The sequence below is a fragment of the Hypanus sabinus genome, chromosome 11 (assembly GCF_030144855.1).
Source record: "Hypanus sabinus isolate sHypSab1 chromosome 11, sHypSab1.hap1, whole genome shotgun sequence".
Lineage (NCBI taxonomy): Eukaryota > Metazoa > Chordata > Chondrichthyes > Myliobatiformes > Dasyatidae > Hypanus > Hypanus sabinus.
The window spans coordinates 108029223-108047609 of NC_082716.1; the positions used below are offsets into that span (position 1 = coordinate 108029223).

The 18387-nt window shown below is 47.4% G+C and overlaps 1 protein-coding gene across 1 annotated transcript in view; it reads right to left on the reverse strand.

The window, feature by feature from the left end:
• Nucleotides 1-18387, reverse strand: part of LOC132402265 (cytochrome P450 2C38-like) — a 265261-nt gene that overhangs the window by 912 nt on the left and 245962 nt on the right. The gene's annotated exons all lie outside the window — the stretch shown is intronic.

Below are 18387 nucleotides of genomic sequence, written 5' to 3' on the forward strand. Positions count from 1 at the left end.
ATCTGCACCAAAACCATACTCCTCCATATCCCTACTGTCCATGGACATATCCAAACGTTGAAATCCAGCCCACATGCATTTGTGCTGGCAACTAATTCCAGGTTCTCATGACCCTCTAAGTAAAGGAGTTTCCCTTCATTCCCCTTCAGCTTTTCACCTTTAACCCATTGACCTCCGGTTGTGGTCCTACCCGACCTCAGTGGAAAAAGCCACTATATACTCTTCATAATTTTGTACATCTCTCTCAAATCTCCTCTCAATCTTTTACATTCAAAGGAACACAGTCCTTCGCTATTCAAACTTCCCTTGTATCTCAGGTCCACCAGACCTGACAACATAGTTGTAAATATTTTCTGTACTTCCAACTTGTTTACATCCTTCCTGTAGTTAGGTTACCAAATCTGCACACAATACTCCAAATTAGGTCTCAACAACATCTTGTACAACTTTAACATAACAGCCCAAATCTTGTACCCAATACATTGATTTATGAAGGCCAATGTGCCAAAAGCTTTCTTTACAAGATTGTTGATTATTCTATCAGTGTCCTGACATCACCTGACATCTAAACTGATGACGTGTCTCAAAAGGGCATCAGTTCACTCGGCGACACAGCGAATGAAGCAGCGCACACAACAGTGTCCCAGAGTCAGCAATCCCAGACTGAGTGTTGAAATGGCTCTGGTCAGTAAACAGAGGTTGACATCCTCAGGAACATTAATGTGTAGCACAACAGCATAATGCTATTACTGCACCAGTGACCTGCTTCATTTCCCACTGCTGTCTGCAGGGAGTTTGGACATTCTCCCTGTCGTCACATGACTTTCCTCCAGGTGCTCTGGTTTCCTCCCACAAACCAAAGACATACAGGTTAGGCTTCGTGAGGTGTGGGTGTTAGCTCATCCACTGACTGCGATGGTCATTGAGGCAAACGACATATTTCACTCTGCTTCGATGTAAATGTGGAAAAAAAACACAAATCTTTCATCTGCTGATGTGGCCCTGATATTAAAAAAAATGTATATCTTGTGTCAGTTATTCAGGAACCACAGGATATTTTCAAACCACTGTTGTTATTAAAATTTCACTTTATAATCAACATGTTGTTTATTGTCTGTGTATTGAATTTATCATAATATTTGTATTAAATATTCTTTAAACACATTTAACACTTAAAGTGATGATACTTCCCTATTTGGTCACACAGAAAAACATGAGATGTTCCCATGGCAACAGTGAGATGGGTGGTTGCTCTGTTTAAGCTGTAAATCCATTAATGTTTAAAAGAGTTATGGTTCAATGTTTCAATTTAATAGAGTGTATACAGTATACAACCTGAAATTCTTACTCTTCACAGACATCCACAAAACAGAAAAACCCAAAGAATGAATGACAGAAAACGTTAGAACCCCAAAGCCTCCCTCCCCCAACAAGCAGCAGCAAAATCATCAACCCTCCCCTTCCCCCCACTTGCCCCAGCAAAGGCATCAACCCCCCCCCCCACCACCACCATGTAAGCAACAGCAAATCTTGCAGAGACCATCATCGACAGTCCATCAAAACTACTGTCCATTCCAACACTTCAGCATCTCAGACAAGGTGATGGAAAACCACATTAAATTTTAATAAGTCAAGACGTGTATTTACTGATTACACTAAATAAATAAAACCTAACTTGTCAAAACTCATGACCACAAGCATTTATATTAAAGTCAGTACCTATAAGCAATTTCTTACAATAATTTATTAAACCATGCCAGACTAGTTGGTGTGTATTTCAGGACAGCCTGTTGTACACAGTAACATTACTTACTGACTGACTGCCCATTACACCGCCAGCATTTAGAGCAGCAATGAAGCTCCTCCATCTCCGGTGGTGTTCGGGGCTTCCTTCATCATGTCAGTGGCTCCCTCTGGTTCCCACCAGCATCAGTCACGAAAGCCCTGGTGGAGACTCGGGTATTCTGTCACACTCAAATGCAGAAGGATTCCTCATTGCCGTTTCCATAACAATTTTGTTTGGTCAGTCAGGGTTGAGAGTATGTAGGTAGTGGGAGAATCACCCCTGTAGTGCTCCTTGAGGCCCAATGACTGAAGCTTTGGGTCTGCGAGTGTTTGCAAGATTGCTGGGGAAGTCAAAGATCCAATGTCTGATAGCTATTGTCTACCAGAATCAGTGTCACATAACCCTGCCACTTTCATCTGGCCCACACCTTCATTAACCACATCCAACACTTGTCTTTATTGGATCTTCCTCCTCCTCCTCACACATCATTGGGTTCGAAAGGGTGTGGCCATGTTTAAATGAGGTGCACCTAGGGTTAGTGGTGGTGTGCGCCCCCTTGGTACTGAGGATTAGGTTTGAGGGTAGGGCTGGTGGATGTACATGTGTGGCTGGGAGATATAAAGTTGTGGAGTTTAGTTTGTGAGGTATGTGGGGCTGTGGCAGATAGGGTAGTGGAGCCACTTTAATCTGGGCCGTGCCTTTCCTGAACGTGGTCCAACTGTAATTGGCTTAATGAACCGGGTGTGCACTGGTACAGATCATCAGTAATGCAACCTGGGGTCACTGCAAGCAGTTTGCACGTTCTCCCCATGACTGCGTGGGTTTCCTCCAGGTGCTCCAGTTTCCACTCACAATCCAGATACATGGGTTAGTAGGTTAATTGGTCACATGCGTGTAGTTGGGTGGCACGGCCTGTTGGGCTGGAAGGGCCTATTACCGAGCTGTATCTCTAAATAAATAAATGTGTGGAATTTACTTACATAGTTCCTGAGGTTGAATGTCAGTCTGGCAGACCAGAGAGGACAAAGGATGGTGGTCCCCACCCTAAGGTAAATGAGAATAGATCAGCAGCATTTTCTGGCAGTGGAGTTCTGTGCAGACAGGAGGCACGAGGGCCAATGACATTCCAGGCACACAAGGCAGTGAGACCCGAGTTTAAGGCCCAGAATTTGGGATTTCATTTCATTGTCATTGGCAAGTGCAGGGTAGATTGAAAGTCCAAAGGTTGAGGCCCAATGACTGAAGCCTTGGTGTGGTGAACTATGTGCCTGTCTGGACACGCCCCCTGCTGACTGCTCCTTGGCTCCTCCCACAGGCCCCTGTATAAAGGCGATCTGAGGCCTGACGCTCGGCCTCAGTCTCCAGGACATAGAATGATGGACACTCACTCCTGGTTCCTTCTTCCAGTCAATAAAAGCCGATATCTCGCCTTATGTCTCAGAGTGAGTTATTGATGGTGCATCAATTTTATTGACTGGAATTTTTAAAACATGGAAACCGTTTTACATCCGGAAAGGTTGGATTTGGACCCTCAAGACCCTGAAGCAGCTCTCGCTTTTGAACACTGGCTTGCATGCTTCCAATCGTACTTGGAGGAGGTTCGTGCAACTGAACCCGCCGTTATGCACAGAATTCTCCTCTCGAGGGTCACCCCTAAAGTTTACTCCATTATCCGGGACTTGCCGACCTACGATGGGGCACTGGACGCCCTCAAAAGACAGTACCTGCGGCCGGTGAACACCGTCTACGCAAGACATCGTTTAGCTACCCGGCAACAGCGGCCTGGCGAATCGTGCGCTGAGTTTCTCCGAGCACTACAGACACTCGTCCGAGCTTGCGACTGCAAGACGCTCATGGCAGAACAGCATGCGGAGCTGCTGGTGCGAGACGCCTTTGTGACGGGACTGAGGTCAGTGTACATGCGCCAGCGGCTGCTGGAAAATGCCGACCTTACCTTAAGCTTGGCGATGGAGACGGCCAACGCTCTGGAAGCTGCTTTGCATAATGCTGACGCTGTCCAGTCGCGCGATTCCCCGCTGGTTCCATGGACTCCTCAGACCCCGCCACCGCCGGCTCCCGGGAGCGAAATCGCCGCTGCCAGTCGCGATTCCATGAGCTCCCCGAACCCGACCACAGCGGCAGCCCGTCAGATGCCTGTGCTTTGTTATTTCTGCGGCCATAAAAAACACCCTCGACAACGCTGTCCAGCGCGAGAAGCGACCTGCTCCAGCTGCGGAAAGCGGGGCCACTTCGCCAAGGTCTGTAAGTCTCAACCTCGAGCAGAGTGCAGCGCTGCGGGTGAAACGTGGGGGCCGCCATCTTGCATGCTCGGATGTGAGCGGCCATCTTTGTCGACGTCAGCACGCCCCGCCCCCGACCCTCCGATGCTGACCGGGTACCCCGGATGTGAGCGGCCATCTTTGTCGACGTCAGCACGCCCCGCCCCCGACCCTCCGATGCTGACCGGGTACCCCGGATGTGAGCGGCCATCTTTGTCGACGTCAGCACGCCCCGCCCCCGACCCTCGGATGCTGACCGGGTACCCCGGATGTGAGCGGCCATCTTTGTCGGCGTCAGCACGCCCCACCCCCGACCCTCCGATGCTTACCGGGTACCCCGGATGTGAGCGGCCATCTTTGTCGACGTCAGCACGCCCCGCCCCCGACCCTCCGATGCTTACCGGGTACCCCGGATGTGAGCGGCCATCTTTGTCGGCGCCAGCACGCCCCGCCCCCGACCCTCAGATGCTGACCGGGTACCCCGGATGTGAGCGGCCATCTTTGTCGACGTCAGCATGCCCCGCCCCCGGCCCTCCGATGCTTACCGGGTACCCCGACGGCGATTCAACTCTGGCCACTGTAACTCTCGACCAAAGCGCCCCACACCAGCTTGCAAGGTCCATGATGGACATCCAGGTGGAGGGGCATTGGACTAGATGCCTGTTTGACACGGGCAGCACTGGGAGTTTTATTCACCCGGACACAGTGCAACGCTGCGGACTTGCAACGCGGCCGGTAAGTCGGAGGTTCCATTTGGCTTCTGGGTCGCAGTCCACAGACATCCGGGCGGGTTGTGTAGCGACTTTGGTGGTGCAAGGCACAGAATATCGGGACTTTGAACTGCTGGTCATGCCTAATCTGTGCGCACCTGTGCTATTGGGGCTGGACTTCCAGAGCCATCTCGAAAGTGTGACTATGGTATACGACGGGCCCCTCCCACCACTCACTGTCCGGAATCCTCAGTTTTGTGGGACTTCTTCACATACCCCGCTACTGACCACACACACACACGGGCACACACATCCCATCCAGAACCAGGCCGACAGCTGCGCTACCGACACTTGCAGCCTCTCCACTCTCAAGATCCCTCCCCCACCACTGTTCGCCAACCTGACCCCCGACTGTAAACCTGTGGCAACTAAAAGCAGGAGATACAGCGCGGGGGACAGGGCCTTCATTCAGTCGGAGGTGCAGCGGCTGCTCAGGGAGGGGATCATTGAGCCATGCTCAAGCCCTTGGAGGGCCCAGGTGGTTGTTGTTCGGACTGGGCAGAAAAATAGAATGGTGGTGGACTATAGTCAAACCATCAATAGGTTTACGCAGCTTGACGCGTACCCCCTACCCCCCATCACAGATATGGTCAACCAGATAGCTCAGTACAAAGTGTACTCGACAATAGATCTGAAATCCGCTTATCACCAGCTCCCCATCTGCCCAGAGGACCGCCCCTACACCGCCTTCGAGGCGGGCGGCAGGCTCTATCACTTCCTGCGCGTCCCTTTTGGTGTCACGAATGGTGTCTCTGTCTTCCAGAGGGAAATGGACTGGATGGTGGACCAGTACCAACTGCAGGCCACATTCCCCTATCTGGATAACATCACCATCTGTGGTCACGACAGGCCAGATCATGACACCAACCTCCAACGATTTCTCCAAGTGGCCGCAGCTCTGAACCTTACTTATAACAGGGACAAGTGTGTGTTTGGAACCACCTGCCTTGCTATACTTGGGTATGTCATGGAAAACGGGGTTACTGGCCCTGATCCCGAACGTATGCGCCCCCTGTTAGAACTCCCTCTTCCCACCACTCTCAAGGCCCTCAGACGGAGCCTGGGTTTTTTTTCCTATTACGCCCAATGGTTCCCCCATTACGCAGACAAGGCCCGCCCCCTGATCAAGTCTACCTCGTTTCCCCTCTCTGCTGAGGCCCGCGCGGCCTTCAGCTGCATTAAAGAGGACATTGCTAAAGCTACGATGCATGCCGTGGACGAGACCGCTCCCTTCCAAGTGGAGTGTGATGCCTCCGATTTCGCTCTGGCTGCTACCCTCAATCAGGAAGGCAGACCAGTAGCATTCTTTTCTCGCACCCTCCAAGGCTTCGAAATTCGGCACTCCGCGGTGGAGAAAGAAGCCCAGGCCATAGTGGAGGCTGTTAGGCACTGGAGGCACTATCTTGCTGGCAAAAGGTTCACCTTGCTGACCGACCAGCGCTCGGTTGCGTTCCTGTTCAGCAACCAACAGCGGGGCAAAATCAAAAATGATAAGATTTTGCGGTGGAGAATAGAACTCTCCACCTACACCTATGATATCCTGTACCGGCCTGGCAGACTCAATGAGCCCCCTGATGCCCTATCCCGGGGAACATGTGCTAGCACACAGCTCGACCAGCTGTACACCCTTCATGCACAACTTTGCCATCCGGGGGTCACCCGATTTTACCATTTTGTGAAAGCTCGGAACCTGCCATACTCCCTGGAGGACATCAGGACGATGACCAGGGACTGCCAAATCTGTGCTGAGTGCAAACCGCACTTCTACCGTCCTGACACGGCACAACTTGTCAAGGCCACCCGCCCTTTTGAACGACTGAGTGTTGACTTTAAGGGCCCCCTTCCCTCCACTGACCGCAATGTCTATTTTCTCAGTGTTATCGACGAGTACTCACGGTTCCCCTTTGCCATCCCCTGCCCCGACACCACTGCCACGTCCATCATAAAAGCCCTGCGCCAGCTCTTCACTCTGTTTGGGTATCCCTGCTATATCCACTGTGATAGAGGGTCCTCCTTTATGAGTGAGGAGCTGCACCAGTACTTGCTAGCTAGGGGCATTGCTACCAGTCGGACCACGAGTTATAATCCCCGGGGTAATGGCCAGGTGGAGCGGGAGAATGCCACAGTGTGGAAGGCCACACTTTTAGCCCTTAAGTCAAAAGAGTTGCCGGTCTCTCGATGGCAGGAGGTCCTCCCTGAGGCACTGCACTCTATCCGCTCTCTGTTATGTACGTCCACCAATGCCACCCCTCACGAACGCCTATTCTCTTTTCCCAGGAAGTCTGTCACTGGGACCAGCCTACCAGTTTGGCTGACGTCCCCGGGGCCAGTGCAGCTCCGGAAACATGTGAGGAGCAATAAATACTCCCCGCTGGTAGAGAGGGTTCACCTTCTACATGCGAACCCCCAGTATGCTTACGTGGTCTTACCTGATGGGCGGGAGGACACGGTCTCCATCCGCGACCTGGCACCCGCAGGTGCAGCAGACCACTACCCTGAAGGCTCTCCGGTAACTGTGAACCCTGCACCAGAGGTGACACCGTGCTCACCAGGCCCTACACAGACTCCTCACGACACTTGTATACTGGGCGTTTCGTACGCATTTATACCAGGCGCCTCGCACATGTGTGAGGGATCACCGGCGCCTAGTGGGCAGGAACACGCGCAACCTCCGTCCACTGTGCAATCACCAATGTTGCCGGCATCCATGCGATCACAGCCGGTGCTACGTAGATCGCAGCGACAGATTCGACCACCTGATAGACTTGACTTGTAAGAAACTTCGCCGCATGGGAACTCTTTCAAACAAAGGGGGGGTGAATGTGGTGAACTATGTGCCTATCTGGACACGCCCCCTGCTGACTGCTCCTGTGGCTCCTCCCACAGGCCCCTGTATAAAAGCGATCTGAGGCCTGACGCTCGGCCTCAGTCTCCAGGTCATAGTATGATGGACACTCACTCCTGGTTCCTTCTTCCAGTCAATAAAAGCCGATATCTCGCCTTACGTCTCAGTGTGAGTTATTGATGGTGCATCACTTGGGTCTGCGAGTGTTTGAAAGATTGCTGGGGAAGTCAATGATCCAATGTCTGATAGTTAGAGTTATTGGAACGCTAACTAGATTGTTAAAAGTTCAAAGTAAATCTTATTTTCAAAGTACATATTTGTCACCACATAGAACCCTGAGATACATTCTCCTGTGGGAATACTCAGCAAATCTATAGAATAGTAATTATAACAGGATCAAATTTTAGAACTGTCCACGCTTGTACAATACAGTGCAAGTCTTTATTTAGTTATGAAATTGACAATTAAGGGCTAGATTGATTATGATAATTTATGTAGAGATACAGCATGGTAACAGCCCTTCCAGCCCAATGATACCAATTACACACCCATGTGTCCAATCAACCTACTGACCTGTTTATCTTTGGAATGTGGGAGGAAACTGGAGCATCCAGAGGAAATCCACGCAGTCACAGGAAGGATATACAAACTCCGGGCAGTCAGCAGTTGGGTGTCTGAAGTTCTATAGCATTACACAAACATGCTGCCTCAATTTTTGATGCCACTCTGTTTGTACTTTTGTAGCACAACTCTACAGTTACCATGGCAGGGAAGAGAGAAAGGATTCTACCCAGTACCTCTAGTGATGCACTTAAGACCATTAGACAATAAGACATAGGAGCAGAATTAGGCTGTCTGGCCCATCGAGTCTGCTTCACCACTCAATCATGGCTGATCCTTTTCTCTTCCCCTCTTCAGCCTCAGTTCCCGGACATTTTGCCCGTAACCTTTGATGTCATGTCCAATCAAGAACCTATCATTCTCTGCCTTAAATACACCCAACGACCTGGCCTTTGCAGCATCATGTGGCAACAAACTCCACAAATTCACCACCCTTTTGCTAAACAAATTTCTCCGCATCTGTTTCGAAAGGGCACTCCTTTAACCTGAGGCTGTGCCCTCTTGTCCTAGGCTCTCCCACCATGTGATATGTCCTTTCCCCATCTACTCTGTCTAGGCCTTTCAACATTCAAAAGGTTTCAATGCAATCCCCCCCGTCATGCTTCTGAATTCCACCGAGTACAGACGCTGAGTCATCAAATGTTCCTCGTATGATAACCCTTTCATTCCTGGAATCACCCTTGTGAAACTCCTCTGGACCCTCTCCAATGCCAGCACATCTTTTCTAAGATAAGGGCCCAAAACTTCATAACACAGAAGGTGAGGCCTCACCAGTGCCTTATAAAGCCTCAGAATCACATCCTTGCTCTTGTATTCTAGATCTCTTGAAATGATTGCTAACACAGCATTTGCCTTCTTCGCCACCTGCAAGTTAACCTTCAGGGTGTTCTGCACAAAGTCTCCTAAGTCCCTCTGCACATCAGATGTTTAGATTTTCTTCCCATTTAAAACATAGACTGCACATTTATTTCTACTACCAAAGCGCAAGACCATGCATTTTCCAACATTGTATTTCATCTGCCACTTTCTTGCCCATTCTCCTAATCCGCCCAAGTCCTTCTGCATCCTACCTGTTCCTCAACACTAAATGCCCCTCCACCAATCTTCGTATCATCTACAAACTTGGCAACAAAGCCATCTATTCCATCATCTAAATCATTTATATACAGCATAAAAAGAAGCGGTCCCAACACCATCCCCTGCGGAATACCACTAGTCACTGGCAGCCAACCAGGAAAGGATCCTTTTATTCCCACTTGCTGCCTCCTACCAATCAGCCAATGCTCTAACCATGTTAGTAACTTTCCTGTAATACTATAGGCTCTAACTTAGTAAGCAACATCATGTGTGGCACATTGTTAAAGGTCTTCTGAAAGTCCAAATATATAACATCCACTGTATCCCCTTTATCTATCCTACTTGTAATCTCCTCAAAGAATTCCAACAGGTTTGTCAGACAGGGTTTCCTCTGAAGGAAACCATGCTGATTTTTTACTATCTTGTCCTGTGTCACCAATTGAACTCAACAATTGATTCCAACATTTCCCCAACCACTGAGGTCAGGCTAACTGATCTACAATTTCCTTTCTGCTGCCTTCCTACTTTCTTAAAGAGTGGAGTAACATTTGCAATTTTCCAGTCCTCTGGCACCATAGCAAAGTCCAATGATTTTTGAAAGATCATTTCTAATGCCACCACAATCTCTACTGCTACCTCTTTCAGAACCCTAGGGTGCAGTTCCTCCAGTCTAGGTGAACTATGTACCTTTAGGTCTTTCAGCTTTTTGAGCCCCTTCTCTCTTGCAACAGTAACTGCACCCACTTCTCTTCCTCCGCACACAACATCAGACATACTGCTAGTGTCATCCAGTGAAGACAGATGCAAAAATACTCACTTAGTACATCAGCCATCTCCTTGTCCCCCATTATTATTTCTACTGCCTTACTTTCTAGTGGTCCTATATCTACTCTCATCTTTTATTTTTAACATACTTGAAAAAATTTTACTATCCACTTTGATATGATTTGCTTTCATACTTCATCTTTTCCTTTCTAATGACTTTTAGTTGCTCTTTGTAGGTCTTTAAAAACTTCCCAATCCTCTATCTTCCCAACTTTTGCTTTGTTGTATTTAATGTTGCATCATTGACCAACCTGGCTTTAAAAGGGTCACTCCTTGGTGCTTGCAACAGGCAGCACTCTGCTGTATATTTGTTTATTTAGTTGGATCATCAGGAGTTCCCAACCTGGGGTCCACTGATGCCTTGCTTAATGGCATAAAAAGGGTTGGGAATCCCTGATTTAGAGGTAGAATACAGTGCAGAACAGGCCCAACAAGTTGCACTACCCAGCTATCTTTCTGCATACCCACCTACCTGGCTGCCAACCAGCTAACTAACCAACCCACCCATCGACCTCGCTAGCTGTCCCATGTGCGCATGGAAAAGACATAAAACTTCTGACAGAGGGCGTCAGAAATGAGCCCCGATTCAGACACCATGAGCTGTAATAGCGCTGATTACTACACTATCTAGCATTTCTAGTGTTAGTTGGGACACTGTTTGATGCTGACAAGAATAAGATGTGCCTGAGAACTTCATGGGTAAAGTGAACTCATGGCGTCATTTGCACTGTTGAAAGTGGCACCCACAGCTCTACACACCATCTTACACATTTGGAGAAGAATGCTAATGTGAGAATGCTGTTTTTGGACTACAAGATCATAATTCCCTCTAGGCTTGAGAAGAAGCTGAGAGACCTTGGCCTTCGCCATGCCTTGTGTAGTTGGATCCTGGACTTCCTGTAAGGTTGCTTCCTTCCTAGTGTGTTGCACCAGACATCAGCCTTCTTGTCCGGCACGTAGTGTCATGATTGGTCTCCTTTCGGATTAATATAAGGCTGGATCCTTAACACTGGAGGAGGATGTGAGGGTTAAGTTTTTTACTCAGAGAGTGGTAGGTGCCTGGAATGTGCTACCTGGTATGGTGGTAAAGGCAAATACATTAGAGGCTTTTATTAGAGGTTTGAATAGGCACATGGAGTGAGGAAGATGGAGCGAAATGGACATTGTGTAGGTTGTAGGGATTAGTGTTCAGGTGGTTTTGATTTGCTTTTTAGCTGGTTTGGTACCTCGATTTTCAGAAGGCATTTGATAAGGTCCCACATAGAAGATTGGTGGGTAAAATCAAAGCTCAGGGCATCGGGGGGAAGGCATTGACATGGATAGAAAACTGGTTGGCAGATAGAAAGCAAAGGGTAGTGGTGAATGGGTGTTTCTCGGAGTGGCAGGAGGTGACTAGTGGGGTGCCACAGGGCTCGGTATTGGGACCACAGCTGTTTACCATTTACGTTAATGATTTGGATGAAGGCATAAAAAATAACATCAGCAAATTTGCTGATGATACTAAGCTGTGTGGCAGTGTGACATGTGATGAGGATGTTAGGAGAATTCAGGGTGACTTGGATAGGCTGGGTGAGTGGGCAGATACTTGGCAGATGACATTTAATGTGAATAATTGTGAGGTTATCCACTTTGAGAGTAAGAACAGGAAGGCAGATTATTACCTGAACGGTGTAGAGTTGGGTAAGGGAGAAATACAAAGAGATCTCGGAGTCCTTGTTCATCAGTCACTGAAGGTGAATGAGCAAGTGCAGCAGGCAGTGAAGAAGGCTAATGGAATGTTGGCCTTTATTACAAAGGGAATTGAGTACAAGAGCAAGGAAATCCTCTTGCATTTGTACAGAGCCCTTGTGAGACCACACCTGGAGTATTGTGTATAGTTTTGGTCTCCAGGGTTAAGGAAGGACATCCTGGCTGTAGAGGAAGTGCAGCGTAGATTCACGAGGTTAATTCCTGGTATGTCTGGACTGTCTTAAGCAGAAAGGTTAGAGAGACTGGGCTTGTACACGCTGGAATTAAGGAGATTGAGAGGGGATCTGATTGAAACATATAAGATTATTAAGGGATTGGACAAGATAGAGGCAGGAAATATGTTCCAGATTCTGGGAGAGTCCAGTAGCAGAGGGCATGGTTTGAAAATAAGGGGTAGGTCATTTAGAACAGAGTTAAGGAAAAACTTCTTCTCCCAGAGAGTTGTGGGGGTCTGGAATGCACTGCCTTGGAATGCAGTGGAGGCCAATTCTCTGGATGCTTTCAAGAAGGAGCTAGATAGATATCTTATGGATAGGGGAATCAAGGGATATGGGGACAAGGCAGGAACAGGGTATTGATAGTAATTGATCAGCCATGATCTCAAAATGGCGGTGCAGGCTCGAAGGGCCGAATGGTCTACTTCTGCACATATTGTCTATTGTCTTAAAAATTGTGGACTGAATGGCCAGTCTGGTGCTGTACTGTTCTATAATCTTGACATTGTATCAAATCCAGGTAAGATGAAATATTGAAAATGTTTCCATCATATAAACATGACATAGCAAAAGTAACGATGAAGATAAATGTTACTAACCTCTCCCTTTTCATTGTCTTTTGTAATGGGATGATAGAAATCTAGTAGAGTTTGAGAGCCAAGGCTTATAGTGGTCACGGTTGGAAAATACAAAGGACCATTCTCGTGAGGCTACAAGGACAAAAACAAAAACTGATTTAACACAACAGCACCAGCAATTCCTGCTGTTGTCTGTAAGGAGTTTCTACGTTGACCACATGGGTTTCCACCCACATTTCAATGACGTCCATGTCAGGGTTAGTGAGCTGAGGGTGTTAGGGTGTATTCTCCAGTTAGGATATATAGCAAATATTAATTTCTCTAGCAACCAATCTTTGGTTTTGAATGTGGATTGGAGATTGAATTTAATACACAGCTCAGAACAATGGGCTTCCTGGAGCTGCAAGTTGGGCTCAATCACAAACAAAGGAACATTCCACTTGGACCTCAGATACCTGCATATGCATGAATGCAGCCCAGACTCATTTTGGGTGTCTGGAATGAGGGTGCAAAGAAGGTGTTTGAAAGCTGTATGTAATTGAAAGAAAACATTGTAGATACCTGCATACTCAGTTTGCTAGAATAAAGGTTTCCATATCCACCAGCGTCAGTGTCTTTTCCAGTGACTTTGTTCACAGTTACAACAGTGGGCATCAATGTCTTCGCCACCCAGCACATGGAGTTTGTATCTTGACCACATGAGTTTCCTCCCACATTTCAAAGCTGTACAGGTTAGAGTTAGTAAGATGTCGGTATGGTCTATTGGCGCTAGGAGTGTGGTGACACTTGTGGGCTGCCCCCAGCACATATTTGGACTGTGTTGGTCATTGACACAAACATATTTCTGTGTATGTCTCAATATACATTTAACAAATAGAAATAATCTTCCCTCTTCAATTTTATATGAATTTAAATATAAACAAATATATAAATTATGTATAAAATACATTGCTGTAATAGGAACTGCTTATTAGAAATCCATGCCACGGCACTTACAAGTGATATAATTTAGGTGAAACTTAGCTCATATTTGAGCATTTAATATTGCTTCATTTTGGTGGGTTGTATGGGATATCCAGGGATGGATAGCACCTCTGGTGAAGGGGCTGATCCTGTCTAATCTGGGGCAGCTCACTCACTTGTGATCCCCACCGCACACTCTGCTCTCACCTGTGGCTCCATGTTGCTGTTTGCATGCGACAGCGGCTGCACCTGGTACTCCGAGCTTCAACAGACGGGCTAAAGCAGGTGAGGGTAGCCGGCGGGACTCATACCCCGATGGAATAGGGATGTGCCTGTCCGCACATGTGAAACCAGCTCAAGCAGACTGGGTGGATGAGATCTACAGTGAGATTCAACAACCAGGAAGGCCATTCTGCAATGGTGTGTGCAGAGCAAAAGGCATGACAAGGCACAGAAGGCATCATTATCATCCACTGCAACCAAGGAAGACCCCAGTTTATGACGATTGTTTGTACCACTGGACCCGGACTTCCAAAGTCGAGAGAGTACAACTACCCCAGTGCAACAGCTTTTCCACTCTCATACAGATCTCCTCCTGTTGGACAACCACCACTAAGCACTAACCCAGAAGGTGGTAATGAGTACGAGAAAAGGGTGGCTGTGGTAAAATGTACCTCTGTCACTGTGCCCAAAGGATGGTACTGAGGTTTTCTGTGTTTTGGATATGGATATAGAAATGGATTTGGACTATGGACTTTTTTCAGTCTTATAGATTTTTATACTCCGTGTTTCTGCCTGTTCTTTCTCGTTTTTTATGTGCAAGCAAAAGGGATATAGTGGTTGATGTTCTTCGTGTTTTTATTGATTTTTTCATGCGGGAAGAGGGGTACTTCGGGTCCAATGTACTTGTGACATTTTGTATGGGGAAGAGGGCTTTGGGGTTGATGATTGCATAGCCATTCTTGTTGTGCAGGGAAGGGGGAAGTCGCTTTTTTTCTTGTAATGACATCCATGATCCCCAACCTCGAACACTCATCTTTGTCCACCATTGTCAACCACTCCTCTCAGTCCCCCAACCCCCACCACACATCTCAGTCCCCGACCCTCCTCACTGTCCTCTAACCCCAACAACTCCTCCCTGTCTCCCACCTCAAACCACTCTTCTCCGTTCCCCAATCCCATCCACTCTTCTCTGTAGCTCATCCCCATCCACTCCTCTCTGGCCCCATCCTCAACCACTCCTTTCTGTCTCTAACCCTCCTCTCCATCCCCAACCCCAACCATTCCCCTCTGTCCCCAACCCCAATAACTCCTCTCTGTCCCCAACCACTCTTCTCTGTCCCCAAGTACTCCTCTCTGTCTCCATTAAGATATTCCTGTAACCAAAGATCTTAGTTTAAGGACTCTTTATTTCACTATCTGATGTTCTTGTTATTTATTGCTATTTACATATATTTGCATTTGCACCGTTTGTTGTCTTCTACCTTCTAGTTTATCTTTCATTGATCCTCTTTACAGTTACCATTCTATAGATTTGCTGAGCATGCCTACAGGAAAACGAATCTCAGGGCTCTATGTGGTGACATACATGTACTTTGATAACAAAATTTACTTTGGACTTTGAACTTTATCTGAGCAATATGAATTTACAGTTATGCGATAATTAACTTATAATAATCCTTCCTGAGGAGACTGAGGCTAGTCTTGCCTCTCTTTTACCCCGAGAAGTAAAATGCCTTTGCTCTGGAAATCCTTAGCCGTTCCACTCGCAGCCTTCTTGCTCCGAATCTTGTCTTTATGCATCAGAGTCTCCTGCCTGATGGTGGAGAATCAAGGGCAATACTGGATGGATGGGCGAGATCCTTAAGGGTCCTGTTTCCAGTCTAACTCTCTGCTGCTCCCATACCAGATGGAGATGCAACTTGTCAGGATGCTCTCAATGGTGCTCCTGTAAAATTCAGTTGGATATAGTGGGGGAGCCTCAGTCTCCTCAGGAAGTGGAGGTGCTGCTGATTAATACATCAAATGTACTTCAAAACAAACACTAAAATGTGCCATTTGCAAAACAACCAACACGCCCAAGGACGTGCTGGGGGCAGCCCGCACATGTTGTCACACATTCCAGTGTCAACATAGCATATCCAGAATGCTGGGCAGAACAACACAGAACACAACAAAGATTCAAAGTACATTTCTTATCAAAGTATGTATGTAGTGTACAACCCTGAGATTCATCTTCTCACAGCAGCCACGAAACAAAGAAAGAAAAACCATGGAGCCCATTCAAAGGAAACATGAAACATCCAAAGCACAAAAGAACAAATTGCACAAATGACAAAAAGAAAAACAAATGAAGAGCACAGAATATAAATCACCAAAGCATAAATCATCCAACTAGTCCAGACGTACTTGGTTCAGCTCAGTCTAGTTCCATCTAGCACTGTGTTGTTCATTAGCTGAGTCTGCTTCCATCAAAATCACACAAAATAGTTACAAAGAAAAGCAGCGACCAAAATCAGAAACACATCATACAGAGTTCAATCCACAAACCTCATCAGTTAAACCTTGCCCAAGTCCCCGAAACTCCGACACATTGAGCAAGAGCGAGAGAGAGACCATCACACACAGACCTTCCATTGGTGGTAGACAATGCTGAACACCCGCTTGGCTGCCACTCTCACCTCAGAACACAACCAGTAACAAAGAAAGCTTAGGGGAGGTTATTGCACAGGATTGGAGTAAGCTGCAGAGAGTTGTAAACACAATCAACTCTATCTTCGACACTACCCTTGATGGTATCCAGGACATCTTCAGGGAGTGATGTCTCAAAAGACGACATCCATTATTCAGGACACCCATCACCCAGGACATGAGCTTTTCTCATTGCTGCCGTCCAAATAGAAGTAGAGAAGCTGAAGGTGCGCACTCAACGATTCAGTAACAGCCTCTTCCCCTCTGCTGTCGGATTTCTGAATGGACATTGAGAACACTACCTCACTACTTATTTAATCTCTATTTTTGCTGTACATTTAACTATTTATTATATATAGAGATATATACACATACAAACACACTAATTCAGATTTTTCTCTATTATTTTGTATTGCATTGTACTGCAGCAGCAAAAATCATCACATTTCATGGCATATTCTGGTGATATTAAACCCGATTCTGAATCAGAAACCTTAAATGTCACAACCATGGATTTGGCAACACAGCAGATTCAGCAATTGTGCTCATGAATATGCACATGTCAGCTAATTATTGTTTCATTGTGATAGTATTTAACTCCATTCATTCCGTTGTAGTATTGGTTGAGACTTTGACACAGCTAACTGCCTGCATTCTGCCCTGCCTACGAAATTGGACTGTCGAGTCAACTGACTGAAGACTAGTGGTATTTGTTTTATGGGTCCCAGCTATGCCTGCCTTTTTGTTAGCTTTGTGGAACAGTCCGTGATCCAAGCCCAGATGGGTATCCGTCCCCCTCTTTTGCTTCGCTACATTGACAACTGCATTGGCGCTGCCTCCTGCACGCATGCTGAGCTCGTTGACTTCATTAACTTTGCCATCAACTTCCACCCTGCCCTCAAATTTACCTGGTCCATTTCTGACACCTCCCTCCCCTTTCTTGATCTTTCTGGTCTCCATCTCTGGAGACGGTTTATCTACTGATATCTACTAAAGGCCTACAGACTCTACCTGCTGACAGCCTACTGACAGCTACCTGGACTATTCCTTTTCCCACCCTGTCTTTTGCAAAAATGCCATCCCATTTTTGCAATTCCTCCGTCTCCGCCGCATCTGTTCTCAGGATCAGGCGTTTCATTCCAAGATGAAGAAGATGTCTTCCTATTTTAAACAATGGGGCTTCCCTTCCTCCACCATCAGTTCTGCTCTCAAATGCATCCCTCCCATTTCCCGCACATCTGCCCGCCACCCCACTCGGGATAGGGTTCCCCTTGTCCTCACCTACCGCCCAATGTATAATTCTCCGCAGCTTCTGCCACCTCCAACGGGATCCCACTACCAAGCACATCTTTCCCTCCCCCCCCCCTCTGCTTTCCGCAGGGATCGCTCCCTACAAGACTCACTTGTCCAATCATCCCCCCCCATCCCTTCCCACCAATCTCCCTCCTGGCACTTATCCTTGTAAACGGAACAAGTGCTACACCTGCCCTTACACTTCCTCCCTCAACACCATTCAGGGCCCCAGACAGTCCTTCCAGGTGAGGCAACACTTCACCTGTGAGTCGTCTGGTGTGGTATACTGCATCCGGTGCTCCCGGTGCGGCCTTTTATATATTGGTGAGACGCGACACAGACTGGGAGACCGATTCGCTGAACATCTACGCTCTGTCTGCCAGAGAAAGCAGGATCTCCCACTGGCCACACATTTCAATTCCATGTCCCATTCCCATTCTGATATGTCTATCCATGGCCTCCTCTACTGTTGTGATGAAGCCACACTCAGGTTGGAGGAACAACGCCTTATATACCGTCTGGGTAGCCTCCAACCTGATGGCATGAACATTAATTTCTCTAACTTCCGTTAATGCCCCTCCTCCCCTTCTTACCCCATTCCTGATTTATTTTTATATTTTTCACCCCTCCCCCCTTTTTTTCTTTCTCTGCCCATTACTCTGCCTGTTCTCCATCTCCCTCTGGTGCTCCCCTCC